Source organism: Zea mays, chromosome 10 (genome assembly GCF_902167145.1).
Source record: "Zea mays cultivar B73 chromosome 10, Zm-B73-REFERENCE-NAM-5.0, whole genome shotgun sequence".
NCBI lineage: Eukaryota > Viridiplantae > Streptophyta > Magnoliopsida > Poales > Poaceae > Zea > Zea mays.
In genome coordinates this window covers 73,549,972-73,566,835 of record NC_050105.1, presented here as the reverse complement: position 1 = coordinate 73,566,835, position 16,864 = coordinate 73,549,972, and the positions used below count along the sequence as shown (strand labels likewise).

General features: G+C 45.5%; 1 long non-coding RNA gene across 1 annotated transcript; it reads right to left on the bottom strand.

Annotated features, from left to right (window-relative positions):
• Positions 1-224: 224 nt before the first annotated feature.
• Positions 225-1,665, bottom strand: LOC103641214 (uncharacterized). The gene is made up of 2 exons (XR_560178.3): positions 896-1,665; positions 225-786 (listed from the first exon to the last, which is right to left on the bottom strand). It is a non-coding gene; the product is annotated as an uncharacterized lncRNA (long non-coding RNA).
• Positions 1,666-16,864: the final 15,199 nt, after the last annotated feature.

The following is a 16,864-nucleotide window of genomic DNA, read 5'->3' as shown; positions in this document are numbered from 1 at the left end:
ATCGCTAGAAAAAGAACAATCATCTCACTAAATAAGGATATTTCTTTCAGAAAACAAGAATGATAACAACTTAAATATATTTACCTGCACAAATAGGAACATAAAAATAAAATTCAAGCTAATTAATATGAACAAAAATGATATAATAAATTCTCCCTCTATTTTTTTACCTTAGATTGCTCGAGTTGCTACCATAAACTACCAGAGATTTGCTGCAGCAGGAATGGCAAGAATCCAAACAAACTTGGGTTGGTGAAGCAACAGCAAGACGATGAGGATACTCAGAATCCATTACAATCACTTGTTCTGCATACATCAAGGCTAGAGCCAAATGATCTGGCTTTCAGAAAAAGAAAAAGAAAAAAGACATATACTTCTCTTTGCACTACTATCATTTTCCTTAGCATGGCCAATTCAGAGTGGCCGTGTGTTAACACCCCCCCAAAAAAAAACTTCTCTTGGTCATGGCTGGCTACTTATCTTTACATCCAGAACTGTGACAAGAGGGCATAGGACCACGACCTAAACATAACACAAAACACGATAACGAGAGAATATTTATGGTTTCGGTACTCTAGTGGCAAAGCATATTTTTAGATCGTCCTGCAAAGGCTTTGGTGAGGTTGCTGTGCCGTCTTATTTGGCTGTGTCGTTGTGTGCTAGCTTAGGTTCAGGTTGGACTTGACGGCATTCGGTCCTAATCCGAGCCATGCCTGGCTCTCGGGCTCCTTCTTGACTGGTGCAGCGTCTGAAGGAGAAGTTTGGTATGGTCCATTTGCATTGAGACTGAAGAACATCAAAAGGGCACAAATTAGTTCCAAACAGAACACTGAGAGAGAGAAAAAACAAACAAATCACCACACTGAAAATAACAATAACAACAACCACAACTTACCGGTCCTTTCTCTTCTCAAGGAAGCGGTGAAGAGAAGCCTTCCTCATAATTGGCATATCTACAAAAGAGAAGACATGTCTTGATTAATAATCGGTGTGGCAAAGTTCACCAATCACATTTTAAAACTTCAACCAAGGAAAAAAACACAGAGAGAGGAGTATTTACCAGAGACATTGGTACAGAATGTTGTTTTGCCTCAACCTTCTGCACCTGCTCCCTCTATAGAATTAGAAAAGAGGAAGAGTAACAATAGTTGCAGACACTATTCTATCTACCACACCAGCAGGCAAATGTCTTATTCTTATTTTCCTTCCATCTATTGCCGTCTCACCATTCTCATCCCCAACAATAGGGAGCTTTAGTATCACAATCTCTTCCTCCTGTTTGTCTAGAGGGAAATACAGTGGGAGCAATCTGCATTGTTTAATTGCTTATAAGAAGCTGATGAACAGCTAAAAGGTAATACAGATTCTAGGGTTCAGTTTAAGTATCGTTTGCATATCTATATGTTAGATGATGGCCTAGTACAAAAAAACAACACCAGCTATTTTGTCCTTTTTCTTCTCCAGAAAACTTCTAACAGTTCCCGCAGAATATAAAATAAATTCAAAGATAAAAATAGCTATTTACCTATAATATTCATGGAGTAAAAACATGAGTGTAGAAAGAACAATTCATCCATAACTTCCATTTTATACCACTAACTGTTTTGTCCTATACGTGGTTGAGAAATGGGAGGAGTGTTGAGAGTTACTTTTTGCTAAGGTTAGTACCACATCTAACATCAATATTTATAGATCTCGAGCGGTCACCTTGCAGCCGCATCCTCTGCCATCCCGAGCGGTCACCTGTTGTTGCGGGCGCTGTACATGGCCCGCCAGTAGTCGTAGTACTCCAGCGCCCCCGTGGGCTCCCACCTCGCATCCACCTACACCGCCATCTCGAGCGATCGCTTGTCCACCGGCACCTGCAGCGAGCGCCAGCTGCATCCAGGGAGGGAGCCAGGGTGGACCGCACATCCATGAGGGGTAGGGGCATCCACGCGACCGTCGTTCCAAACCCCAAATGCACCATCGTCGGCCTCCATGGGTTGTTGCAGATGGAAGGAGGTGCCATCGCCGCTGCCGCCGATGGGAGCAAGAGGGTGTCTCTGTCGTTGACCCACCACATCTGGAGAAGCCGAGGCCCAGTTGCACACCCAAATGGCCAAATACAAATCAATCAATTCAACTGAGTGATCTATACATTGATGCAAGTTCAACTTGAATCCAATAGAAGAAATTAACCAAGCATAAATCTGACAGGGACTGGTCCATCTGGTTAGCTGAAGCAATTTCAAGGCGTCATCAGTTCAATTTCAAATACTATCAATGAACAGAGTAAATAAACAATGTTGGGACCGAGATGAGAAGAGCAGGCAAGCACTTACCCACTTGCGTCAACAATTTCCCTAGAAATCTTCAACTTCTTGGTGATGCCCTTGTACAGCTACTCCAGGTTGCATGACAAGTTCTGCTCGATGGTGGGTGCCTTCACGACCTGCCCGCCTGTGTGCAGGCTGTGCCCATCCGGGATGCCGCCACCGAACGTAGAGCACCGGTCCCGAAGATGGACGAGAAGAACATTGTCCCACTGGCCCGCATGCCAAGCATCCCACCCCACCCATGCCGCGCGGCTGGAGCCGCCGAAGAACACAACAAAGATATCAACTGTGTTGCGCAGGTTAAACCGGAACACAATCGGTGCCATCGCCGCTGCTGCCGATGGGAGCAAGAGGGTGCTGCCGCTGAAGCACCAGCAACAACTTCATAGCAGCGAGGTATCTGGTGAGCCGTAGTGTGGGGTCCGCGACCGCGAGTAGCTCCCCGGAGATGGGGTTCAGATACGCCTCTATGTCGCCGAGGAGAGAACTCGACGCCCCCTTGCTTCAATTCAAACACAGACATAGTCCATTGGCAGGACAGGAAGCCAGAAACACGCCGTTGGTCAAGTGCTCGACGAATTCCGGAATCGGTAGCAACAAGGCAGATTGATCTAGAGCAGCGAACCGAAGCATATATATATATACCTGCTGAGTAGCAATGGCATCGTGGAGTCCGTGAAGACCGCGCCGGAAGGCTAGCCTCCATGCACGTGGCCTTCCAGTTCCAGGTAGCCGTCAAAGGCAGAAGCCACAGCGAGCCACTCGTTGCGAATGCGAGCGTCCCCCACCAGCGGCCCCGGTTGAGCGAAGCTACTCGTCATCGTTATCACTTCTTATCCCTTGCGACCGCGATGCGAGTCAACGGGGTGCTGCTGCCGCTGAGCCACCACATTTGGAGAAGCCTCGACGCGGTGAGATCCAACAGGCGTAGTAGATGGGGTTGCCACCGTGGCTGGAGTAGGAAGGCTTCCGCCGTCGTGGCCAAAGGAGGGTCGCTACCCGGCTTTCACGGGGAGGGCACCTGGTCTAGATCCCGTCGTCGTCACTACGTGATACAAACGGGGAAGGACGGAAGGTTGAGGCGTCCTCCTCCTCGATGGACACGGCGACAGAGGCGGAGACCGTGGAGGCTGGGTAGGACAGAGGCGATGCCATGGGGGTGGCCACCATAGGGGTTGGTGTAGTTCTGGAAGCCAACATCGAGAAGGACAATGTGTCACAGATTCGAAGACGGGGTGTGGAGGGGAAGAAGGGGCGGTGGTCACAGACCTGCGCCATGGGGGGCGGGGCTTGCGCGAGGGCAAGGGTACAGAAATGGGGCAGACACAGGCGCATCTCACGACGAGCGCGACGCCATGCTTGGCAGGGGATCGATGGAAGGGGATCACGGGGGCTACGGGGATCGCAGGGGATCAATGCTTGGTAGGGGATCGATGGAAGGGGATCGATGGAAGGGCAACGCCATGCTTGGCAGGCAGGATCGCGAGGGTTGCAGGGGCTGCGGTAGGGACGCCATGCTAGGGAAGGGGATCGCGGGGGCTGCGGTAGGGACGCGTGCGGGAGGGACGCGGGATGCGGGAGGGGCGTTGGATGCGGGTTGGACGCGCTAGATGCGGCAGAACGTGCACCGGCTGGAGAAGTGGATGCTGTTGGGACCATGCTTCGTCGCCGAAGGTCCCACAGGAAGAAACACCTTCGGAAAAACCTGGTTATACGTAATACCGAAGCTACCGCTCATGAAGCTTCGATATTATAGCATATCCGAAGGTGAAGGGTCGAACCGACTTAAAGTTGGAATGACTTTTTAGTCAATAAGGGTCTGAGTCATAATTGTAATCTTTTGTAAGGGGTATGATTGTAATTTCTTACAGGCTATGTCCTGTGCCTATAAATAGTGAACAGTACTCCTCTACTGTTCACGCAATCCTGTAACTGCTAACGCATTACTCTGGAATTATTGTTATTTGTCAAGGCAAAGGTATAAATGTAACCAAGCATCATGTTCTAATATCTCAATTTATATTGTAAAATGAGTAAATGATGTTATTCATTCTTAATATTCTTTAACGTTTTATACTTTATATTTTATTTTGCATTATTTTACTTCTGATTACGAAGGTAAGACCTTCGTAATTTATCATCCATGACCTTCGTCCGAAGCTCATTAAATCCTCAGGGAAATAATGCTTCAGCGGACGAAGGGCTTTGACATTTAACATTTTATGTTGCCTTGTTCTTAATTCATAGCATTTGAGAACAAGTCCCCAAAATTGGCGCCCACCTCCGGTGAACTCACTTCCACTTTCTTGAGACAATGGCTTCGTTCAAGAACCAAGCTAGAACTGCTTCGGCTCCGAAGCTGATTCTCCCGATAACAGGCGGTTCATGCTCAGAGCCGGCTAACAAGAAACCGAAGAAGGAGGCACAGAGAAGAGTACAACATGTAGGGGTACAAGGACCCTTCATCAAGTCAAGATGGTCTCACATTCCAATTACCTTCTCTCAAGAGGATCTTCAGCTCAAGGATTACCCACACAATGATGCTATGGTTATCTCTTGTGTGATCAAAGGATTTCTGGTCCACAATGTTTTGGTTGATACAGGTAGTGCAGCGGATATTATATTTGCTAAGGCCTTCAGACAAATGCAAGAGCCCGAAGATAAGATTCATGATGCTACGCACCCTCTTTGTGGCTTCGGAGGAAGACAAATTGTAGCGCTCGGTAAGATTACCATGCCAGTGACCTTCGGATTCGTCAACAACACAAGGACTGAACAAGTTGTGTTTGATATTGTTGACATGGAATACCCTTACAATGCAATCATTGGTCGTGGTACTCTCAATGCCTTCGAAGCAATTCTTCATCCAGCATATCTTTGCATGAAGATACCTTCGGACCAAGGGCCCATTGCTATTCATGGAAGTCAGGAAGCTGCCAGAAGGGCCGAAGGAAACTGGACAGACTCAAAAGCAATCCATAACATAGATGGAGCTGAAGCTTGTGAGCAATATAAGTTCAGAAGGGAGAAAGCTCCTTCGGCCGATCAGCCGAAGCCCATGCTCTTATGCGATGACATAGCAGAGCAGAAGGTGCTATTGGGATCCCAACTGTCCGAAGAACAGGAGAAAACCTTGATAAGGTTTCTGTTCAACAACAAAGATGTTTTTGCATGGTCAGCTAATGATCTTTGCGGAGTCAACAGGGATGTTATTGAACACTCGCTCAATGTTGATCCATCCTTCAGACCCAGAAAGCAGAGGCTTCGGAAGATGTCTGATGATAAGGCCGAAGGTGCTCGGAATGAAGTGAAAAGACTTCTCAGTGCCGGAGTTATCAGAGAGGTAAAATACCCAGAATGGCTGGCTAACACTGTTATGGTAAAAAAGGCCAATGGTAAATGGAGGATGTGTATTGATTTTACTGATATCAACAAGGCCTGTCCGAAGGACGAGTTTCCATTGCCAAGGATAGATTCCCTAGTTGATGCAGCAACTTCATCAGAGCTTATGAGTCTGCTGGATTGTTATTCAGGCTATCATCAAATTTGGATGAAGAAGGAGGATGAGCCAAAAACCAGCTTCATAACCCCTAGTGGAACATATTGTTACCTTTGATGCCTGAGGGGCTCAAGAATGCTGGAGGAAGCTTCAGCAGAATGACAGCAAAGGTTCTTCATTCTCAGATAGGCAGAAATGTGCTAACTTATGTTGATGATATCATTGTAAAAAGCACGAGAAAAGTGTGTCTTCGGAGTGAAGAAAAGGAAATTTCTTGGCTGCCTAGTTTCAACAAAAGGGATTGAGGCTAATCCAAATAAAATCGAAGCTATCCTTCGAATGGAACCACCAAGTACAAAGAAGGGGGCTCAAAGATTGACAGGAAGACTGGCATCTCTCAACAGATTCATATCTAGATCAGCAGAGAGAAATTTACCATTCTTCGAAGTGCTGAAGTCAGCCAAAGTTTTTCAATGGGGACCAGTCCAGTAGAGAGCCTTCGAAGAGCTGAAGCAATATTTGATAGACCTAACAACACTAACTCCACCAACGCCAGTGGCTCCTCTGTTGTTATATGTGGCAGCTTCGCACTCAGCGGTAAGTGCAGCACTTGTCCAAGAGAAGCTTGAAGGCCAAGTCAAAAAGCAAGCCCCAATATACTTTGTATCCAAAGTTCTTAGTTTATCAAAGAAAAATTATACAGAATTGGAGAAGGTGCTGTATGCTGTTTTGATGGCCTCCAGGAAGCTTCGGCACTATTTTTAAGCATACAATATAATTGTCCCTTCTTCACAACCATTGAAGGATATTATGAGAAATAGAGAAGCTACTGGAAGGGTTGGAAAATGGGCTGCGGAACTCAATGAATTTTGCATTGATTATGTGCATAGATCTTCGATTCAGTCCCAAGCGTTGGCAGACTTCATTGCTGACTGGACGCCAGGGGCTCAGGAAGAAGAAACGAGTAAAGATGTCGAAGTTTGGACAGTATTTTGCGATGGTTCATGGGGAACCTTTGGAGCAGGAGCATCTGCTATGTTGGTCGCACCTTCCAAAGTTAAAACTTGTTATGCAACAAGACTTGATTTCAGTTGCACAAATAACATTACTGAGTACGAAGCTTTGCTCTTGGGTCTTCAGAAATTAAAGGCAATGGGAATTAGAAGGGCGGTTCTTAAAACTGATTCTCAGGTTATTTCTGGTCATATTGACAAAAGTTATAAAGCAAGAGATCCGAATCTTGAAAAATATTTAGACACGGTCCGAAGGATTGAGGCTTCCTTTGAAGGGTTTTCTGTTAAAAATATTCCTCGAGGAGAAAATGAACATGCTGATTTATTAGCCAAGTCAGCAGCACAGGGGCTGCCCTTACCTTCAGAAGTATTTTTCGAAACAATAAAAGCACCTTCGGTCGAACTTCTTGAAAGAGCAGTCCTCAACATATCTCCTGTCTATAGTGAAGACTGGAGAACTGAGATCCTCTCTTTCCTTCAGGGTAACTTTCTTTCAGATGACGAAGCTTATAACAGGAGAATAGAGGCAAGAGCTCGACCATATGTTATAATAGAAGGGGAGCTGTACAAGCATGGAGTGTGTGCTCCATTACTCAAGTGTTTATCCAGAGCCGAAGGTATAGAATTGATGAAGGAAATACACACAGGCCTGTGTGGATCTCACATTGGATCTAGGCCTTTGCTTGAAAAAGTTTTTTGTCAAGGATTTTATTGGCCAAAGGCAGCTTCGGATGCAGCGGAATTAGTCCAAAAGTGCGAAGGTTGTCAGAAATGTGCAAGAGATCAAAAACAACCTTCGTCTCTAACCCAGTTAATATAACCCACTTGGCCGTTGCAAAGATGGGGCCTTGGTTTGTTAGGTCCGTTACCACCAGCACAAGGGAACTTAAGATATGTTGTAGTGGCAGTGGAATATTTTTCTAAATGGATTGAGGCAAAGCCTTTAGCCACAATAACTTCGGTCGCTATTCAAAAGTTTTTCTGGCAAAATATTGTTTGTCGTTTTGGAGTGCCGAAGGCTATTACTGTGGATAATGGAACGCAGTTTGATTCCGAAGCTTTCAGAGAATTTTGTGAACAAATTGGCACGAAGATCCATTTTGCATCAGTTCGGCATCCGAAGTCAAATGGACTTGTTGAAAGGGCTAATGGCATCATAATGACAGGAATAATGAAGTTAATCTTCAATCAGCCTAGGGGAAAGTGGCCAGACGAATTAATCAAAGTGGTGTGGAGCCACAACACAACAATATCAAGATCAACAGGTTTTACACCATTCAAACTATTGTTTGGTGACGAAGCAATAACTCCGGAAGAAGGCAAAGCAAGATCAATAAGAATAGTAGCTTTGACAGAAGACGAAGCTGAAGCTGATTACTCTGTGGAAAAAGATGCTATAGAGGGGATCAGGCTTCAAGCTGTGGAAAACATCAACAAATACCAAGCTGAAACAATAAAATGCCGTGATAGAAAGGTTCGGCTAAAGAACATTGAACCAGGACATTTGGTGCTTCGAAGAGTAGCCAACCCAGAGACAGTAGGCAAGTTACAGCTGAAGTGGGAAGGACCTTTTCTGGTAGTATCTTCGTCAAGACCTGGTTCTTACAGATTGAAGGATATGGATGGCAATGACGTTCCTAGATCATGGAATGCGGACGAGCTTCGGCGATATTATGTTTAGCTTGATGTAATTTTTTCTATTCTTTCTTGTGGCACCCTTTTCCTTTCCAAAGGGGGAGAAAGGTTTTTAATGGGGCCACAACATGTAATTTTTCTTTTTCTTATTTTAATTCTATAAGAGCGATATCCCCCAAAGATGTAAATGTAAAAGCTGAGAACGCTCCATCGAGTGCAAAGGAAAAAGAAAAGAAAACAGGGAGAAGCTCAAAAGTCGTTCCTAAGGGAATGCAGAGTTTGCAGCGAAAAATAAACGCAGATTCCGCCGAAAGTAAAAGGCGAAGAAGCTCCTAAGGGAGGCTTGCAGCAAAAAATAAACGATGATTCCGCCAAAAGTAAAAGGCGAAGAAGCTCCTAAGGGAGGCTTACAGCGAAAAGTCAGCGCTGATACACCGAAAAGTAAACGGTGAAGCCGAAAAATAAACGACAAAAAGATTTGAGTCATTCCCAAGGGAATGAAGGCTATGATTATGGTTTCGAATATACATTCGGATATTCATTTGCACGATACATTACATCATGACATTTGCATTCATAAACATTCATTTAGACATATATACGATCATTATCATCATATCATACAGAAAAAGCAGATGCTTCGGCTATGAGGAAAAAACTTCGGAGAAAGAGGAAATTTTCATGCTTCGTTGTGTACGAAAAGAAGGGAAGGTGTTTTTCGCCTTCGGCTCAAAAATAAAATTTTGTCCACAGCAAAGCAGATCGTACACGGATAAAGGGGAAAAGATATATTACAAGGTATGCACAAATTTACATAAGTTTCTTTACAATTATATTACAAAAATTTCTCTAGAATCTTTTGCAGAAAAGTCCTTCGGAGCATCTGTTAAGCTTCAGCTCGTCATTCTTCAGCTTCATCATCCTGCACATATTAAAACGAAATGAGAAAGGCGCAGAATTCAAGGAGAAGGTAAAAGTAACAAGTATAAGTTTCTCACTGGCTTAAGGTGGCTCCGAGCTTCGTCACCAGCCATTTTTCGCCCGCAGTTTATCCAAATCTGGGTCATAAACCTGTTTCCTATGCTCCGGGCTAGGCTGGGGATGTCAACCAAATCTGCCGGTGACAAGCTGAAGTTTGGCCTATTTACAATTTTCCCGTGCATGCAGCTAGCCTTCAGGAAAGTGGTAGCCGTGCCTCGAGAAGCTAACATGGCGCAGAAATCGGCATGCCCAGCGATAACTTCGTCAAGTGCATCAACTTCGCCCTCAATGTATTCGAAGGTGCTTGGCAGGTTTTCAGCTGAAGGTGTAAACTTAATAGAACTGGCTCCAATTGAGTAAAACACAGCCTTCAGCCGCTGCACGCAGCGGTTGCCAAAATCTATGCATTTTTCCTGAAGTTCCTTCAATGATTTCTGCAAATTTGAATTCTTCTCAATTTCGGTCTTGAGATTTGTTTCGAGATTTTTCTTTTCTTGCTCAGATTTTTCTGACTTTATAAGTAATTCGCTGTTCAATTTGTCAATTTCGGCTTGAGCTTCAGCCAGTGAACCTTCCGCACAGTGGATGACGAAGTCTTTCTTTTCCAAAGCAGCTTCGTGATCTTTAACTTTGTTTTCAAGGTCTTGAATGACTAAGTCCTTTTTCTTCAAAGCAGCTTCGTAACTTTCGACTTTGTTTTCTAGATCTTTGATGGCAGCTTCGTTTTTCTCGTCCTCAAGATCTTGTTGCATCCTCAGCACTTTACTTAGCAGTATACTCTGCCAAAACAACCTTCGTCAGAAAACATCTTAATTTAAAAAAAACATCTTAAGTTGAGATTGTACCTTGAAATTAGCATAGAGCAAGCTACCGGCAATATGCTGTCGCTGGTACCTGTAGAGGTCCGCTTCTATCTTTGGCAGGCCAACACTTTTTGAGAAAGTCCTAACAACCTTGGCCTCGGTTCGATTCCGAAGGCATCTTAGCTTCCCTTCATTGACTCCACCAAATAGCAGAGACCCTGGTTTGTATCCACAGGATATAGCATATTTCTTTAGCTCTTCTTTTTCAGTGTCTGTTAACTCTTGTCCAAGTATATCTTGAAAATTAAAATTTTCTTCTTCCAAAGTGTCTTCAATTTGTTCTTTTCCTTTTTCAATTGTCGTATTCACCGCAACCGCAACAGCTTCTTCTTCAGCCATTCTCAGAAGTATATTGTCAATATCACCAAGTGTGGTTTCTAGATTAGGATCTTCGGTGGTCCCGGTTTCGGCTCCGGTGGCTTCGGCTTCAGTGGTTGCTCCGGTAGCTTCGGCTCCGGTGGCTTCGGCTCTGGTGGTTTCGGCTCCGGTGGCTTCGGCTCCGGTGGCTGTGGTTTCGGCAATGACAATTTTTGACGCCAATGTCGGTGGCGGTATTTGATGAATGACATCGGCCACTTGGATAATTCTTCGTTTTTTCGGCTTTGCGGGACTTTCTGTTGCCGAAGCTTCTTTGTCCTTCTGAAAAAACTTCGTCAGTTCTGGCACCAGCGGACTTAGCCTGATAGGCAAAGGTTCAGTCATTACATTCCACTTCGGCAGCAGAAGGTGTTGAAGGAGTTTCCTCCTCTCGGGCCGACGTCTTTGGTTTTGGGGATGCAACTTTTCTTTTCCTTGGAGCAGCTATCTTCGGCTCAGGGCTCAGTTTTTCAGAAATTTCTTTGTCCTTTTTAGCCAATTTGGTGCCTTCTTTGTCAAGGGCGTTGGCAATCCTCTTTCTCTTTGGGCCTTCGGCATCTCCGCCCAGTTGCTCATAATCAGGGTAATCAAAATTCAAGGCATCTAGCACCCGATTCAATCTTCGTTTCGGACGAGTGCCGAAGGCTGCAGTCATTAACTGATCTTCTTTCTTAGAATAATTACCTAGGATACCGATGCACATAACCTCGATTGTGTCCAACCACTCCTGGCAGGGTTTTTTAAAGTGTTTCTTAAACTTGTAGTGATAAGGCAATCGAACAAGTTCTCCCTTTTTCTTTTCTCCCTCCAGCTTCGGCATCTCCCACTCCCTCAGTGTTGGGAGCACTTTAAAAGCCAAAAATTCCTGCACTAAGTCTCTAGTGCCAATATGATCTGAAATCACTCGAAATTCAGCCAAAGCAATCTAGCTCGGGCTCCCCATTATCATGTTGCATTGGGGCCTCGTCTCTCCGAAGGTTAGTTCTAGCGGACTCTGGACCAATTTATCTTCATCTTCATCAACTTTAACATAAAACCATTCAGATTTCCATCCGGCTGGCCATTTGCTTCGGTAGCTTATCACTGGAAACTTCGTAGTCTTGCGATAAGCAAAGTTGTAGCAGCCAAAATTTTCGTGCAGACCATCTCCTCTGGCTTTAGTCTGGTAGTGTAATTCATGAACTCGGTAGAAACCCTCACCGAACGGTTCCACTCCCTGGCTACGAAGGGCCCAAATATAAACGCTTAATCTAACGATAGCATTAGGGGTCAGCTGATGAAGGTAAACCCCAAACTTCTTCAGTACAATAGCAATCATCCTGTTTAAGGGGAATCTTAAGCCAACTTTAAGAAAACTTTTGAAGACTACTACCTCATCTTTTCCTGGCTTTGGGATAGTTCCTTCTCCACCAAAACGAATTAATTCCTTCTTGGCCTCACTGAAATAGCCCAGCTTCACCATTTTAGGGAGATCAGCTTCAGAGATGGTGGACTTTCCAAAATCCAGATGACTAGGTTTACTTGGCACCCCACAGCTGTACTCATCTTCGGAACCAGCTTCTTCAACATTAGCTTATGTTGCTTCGGCAGCAGGTGTGTCCTCTGATGAAACCAGCCCAGAACGCCTCATTGCTTCGGAAATCGGCACAGTTTCCGTGGCTTCTGTCTCATCCCCATCACGCTCAACCCTAGCAGTGGAGCGTACTCTGGCCATTTCATTTTAAATTTCTTGAAAATTCCTTAGAAATTAATAACCTTTTTTCCGAAGCTCTTCTTGTGACAAAGCAGAATCCAAAGTGGAGCTTCGTTTGAATGCAAAAGTCAAGCTTTGGCTATGGTTAAATTTTTGGCAGCAAAATAGTGCAATAGCAATGAATGTTGTGGTAACTTCACACCTACCCGTCTGTGTATATAGTGCTGCAGGTAAGAAGGTGAATCGTCAAAGTCTTTTACACCGGACAAACAGTCGCTCGCACCCACTGAACAGTGGGCCACAAAACCCGAGAAGGTGAACCTGCATGGTGGGACCGCTTCACGCTCGGAAGTTGTATTGTTTCCCGGCAACGAGCTCAGGGAAGATGTTTTTCGGACCTTCGGCTTCCCAAAGCCTAAGAGACTTTTTTCATGGATCAAGCTCGTTACGAAAAACGATCTAGCACCGCGAAGGGGCTACTGTTGGGACCATGCTTCGTCGCCGAAGGTCCCACAGGAAGAAACACCTTCGGAAAAACCTGGTTATACGTAATACCGAAGCTACCGCTCATGAAGCTTCGATATTATAGCATATCCGAAGGTGAAGGGTCGAACCGACTTAAAGATGGAATGACTTTTTAGTCCATAAGGGTATGAGTCATAATTGTAATCTTTTGTAAGGGGTATGATTGTAATTTCTTACAGGCTGTGTCGTGTGCCTATAAATAGTGAACAGTACTCCTCTACTGTTCACGCAATCCTGTAACTGCTAACGCATTACTCTGGAATTATTGTTATTTGTCAAGGCAAAGGTATAAATGTAACCAAGCATCATGTTCTAATATCTTAATTTATATTGTAAAATGAGTAAATGATGTTATTCATTCTTAATATTCTTTAACGTTTTATACTTTATATTTTATTTCACATTATTTTACTTCTGATTACGAAGGTAAGACCTTCATAATTTATCATCCATGACCTTCGTCCGAAGCTCATTAAATCCTCAGGGAAATAATGCTTCAGCGGACGAAGGGCTTTGACATTTAACATTTTATGTTGCCTTGTTCTTAATTCATAGCATTTGAGAACAAGTCGCCAACAGACGCCAACGTTAGGATTATAATAGTAGTAGAGATTGTATAAATGCGAGGAGTGAATTATAAGAATGAGTAGGACATAGATGGGGAAAGGGACACTTGCCTCCACCAACCAGCTGCTGCTCAGGGACTTCTACTGTGATCTCTTCGGACTCCGCAACCAGACCGTTATCTATGTGATTGCAAACATACATCCATATCATTGAATTAGGAAATAAACAATACACCATACAAGAGAGCAGATCAATTGAACATGCACATGACATATGATTTGTATTCGTAATTACGAGAAAGAGAAAAAGGAATCGCGATGGCTAAAACTATAGTCGAGAAGTATTACGTGCAGGCTTTGCGATTAATTATTATAACCTTTAATTCCACCTAGCCATACTAATAGGTATTAATCACATGCACTAATAGAGTTACAATTCTTTCTAATTGGCCGACATTAACTAAAGTCGTCGTTTAACTACGTGAGATAATTAATGTGATCAATTCTAAGTGGAGTTCAACTACATAAAATAAACAACACACTCAACATGCACGATATACACGGGGGGGGGGGGGGGGGGGGGGTAGACAGGGCGTCTAGGGGGTAGACGGGCACGTCGCATGCGTGGCGGGGCACTACGCGTCGCGCTGGGCGAACAGGCTAAGCGGTGGGGCCAAGCCACGGGCAAGGGTCCGCCTCACGCAGGGGCACCACGGCCGCGTGAGCTGAGGCCGCACCGTGCCTGGGCCGCGCTGCATAGGGACCGCGCCACACAGGGGCACCACGGCCGCGCCGGGCCACCATGGCCGTGTGCCAAACCGCGAGCCGCGCCACGCCGCGGGTGCCACGGCCGCGCACCTGGCTGCGAGCTGCCACGAGCCGCGCACACGCCAGGCCGCGAATGGGCACGTAGGGCCTCGCGCCAGACCGCGCCAGGGCGGGGTGGACCGAGCCTGGGGCGGGCACGCCGCACACGTAGGGTAGGGGCCGGGGAAGAGAGCGGGGGAGGGCTCACCGTGGGGGTGGGGGACGGGCGGCAGGGACAAACGACGTCAAGGGGCAGGGGCGAGGTGGAGGAGAGAGGGGCGAGCTACGTGGGGAGAGAGAGAGAAAACGTGTGTCGGGGTTGAGGAGATGAACAATGGCATGGGGTGGGGGGCTTACAGGTGGGGCCCACCAGGCGCCGAGTTGGGCCGCGGGGAGGGAATGCCGGCCCAAGAGAGGGGGAGGGCAGGCCACGCGCTAGAAGGAGAGAAAGGGGAAAGGAAGGGTTTGTGGGGTTTCCTATTTTCCCTTTTTAATCTATTTTCTAATTTGTGCTTTAGCTCTAGTTCTTCACCGAAATGCATGTTTCACAAATTCACTCAACAAACAAAATATATGCATGGTCCGGCATGATGCAACAACCAAAATAATTAACCCTAGGGTTTACTTACACAAGATGTCGAGCTAATTCTTGCTAGAACTTTGAAAAAGAACAAGGCATAGCGAGAAGAAAGAAAAAAGGAAAGGGAACGCCCGAATTTGGTGAGTGTTGGAGAAAGGAAAAAATTTAACTCTCAAATTCGGGGCGTTACAAACCTATCCCCCTTAAAAGAATATCGCCCTCGAGATTCAAGGTTGGCTAGCAAAGAGTCCGGGATATTTAGCCATCAGATCATCCTCACGCTCCCAAGTTGCTTCTTCTTCAGAGTGGTGACCCCATCTGACTTTGCACATTCTGATAGTTTTCCTCCGGGTGACTCTGTCTGTAGTCTCAAGAATTTGCGTTGGCTTCTCGATATAGGCCAAGTCTTCTTGGACTTCGAGACCCTCCACTAGCAACTGCTCTTCTGGCACGCGCAGACATTTCTTCAACTGAGACACATGAAAGACATCATGCACGATAGACAAATTTTCTGGCAGACTAAGCTGATAGGCCACTTCTCCACGCTTTGCGAGAATCTGATACGGACCAACATATAGGGGCGCTAGCTTGCCTTTGACTCCAAATCTTCTGACTCCTCTGATAGGCGATACCTTCAGGTAGACAAAATCTCCAACTTCAAAACTCAGATCTCTCCTTCTGGTGTCTGCGTAACTTTGCTGCCTTGATTGTGCTATCTTCAGGTTCTCCCAAACCATCTTGATGTTCTCTTCAACTTCGAGCAAAATGTCTGGCCCAAACACTTGCTTTTCTCTAGGCTGATCCCATTGCAACGGAGTTCTACAGCTCCTTCCATAAAGCACTTGAAATGGTGACATCTTCAAGCTGGCCTGGTAACTGTTGTTATAGGAGAATTCTACATAAGGTAGCCTCTTGTCCCATCCGGACTGATCTTGTAGCGCATAGGCTCTCAACATATCTTCGAGGATTGGATTAGTTCTTTCAGTCTGACCGTCTGTCTGCTGATGATAAGCTGAACTAAAATTCAGATGTGTACCCATGGCTTCATGCAATTGCTGCCAGAAATGAGAGGTGATCTGCGTTCCTCTGTCTGACACTATCTTCTTTGGTACACCGTGGAGACAAACGATCCGGGACATGTACAACTCTGCCAATACTGCACTGCTGTAGCTAGTCTTGACAGGTATGAAGTGAGCTGACTTGGTTAAGCGGTCCACCACTACCCAAATGGAATCGTAGCCGGCTCGGGTGCGAGGCAATTCGACTATGAAATCCATCCCGATTTCATCCCATTTCCACTGAGGAATCCGCAACGGTTGCAACAATCCAACTGGCTTCTGATGCTCTGCCTTGATCCTTTTACAACTATCACATATAGCCACATGCTCTGTGATCTCCCTTTTCATTCCGTACCACCAGAATTTCTTCTTCAGATATTGATACATCTTCTCACTTCTAGGGTGTATAAAATAAGCTGACTCATGAGCTTCCTTGAGGATCAACTCCCGAATGGACTGGACATTGGGAACACACAAGCAATCCTTGAACCATACCACACCTTCTGCATCTTCCCAAAAATCTTTGCCTCTTCCTTCTAGAATCAGTTGCTGGATTTAATTGATCTTCTCATCATTCTTCTGTGCTTCTTTGATCTCCCGCTCTAAGGTGGGTTCTAACTCAACTGTCACTCCTCGCATGCTATTCAGAAATCCGAGGCTCAACCTATCAAACTCTTTGGCCAACTCATAGGGCATCGGGTGAGCGACCATCATATTGACTTGGCTTTTCTTGCTCAAAGCATCTGCCACTACGTTCGCTTTGCCTGGATGGTAATGAATCTCCAACTCATAGTCTTTGATCAATTCTAACCATCTTCATTGCCTCATATTCAGCTCCGACTGAGTGAATATGTACTTCAGACTCTTGTGGTTTGTGTAGACATCACACTTCTGTCCGTAAAGATAGTGCCTCCATGTCTTCAGTGCGTGAACCACTGCTGCCAACTCTAGGTCATGGATCGGGTAATT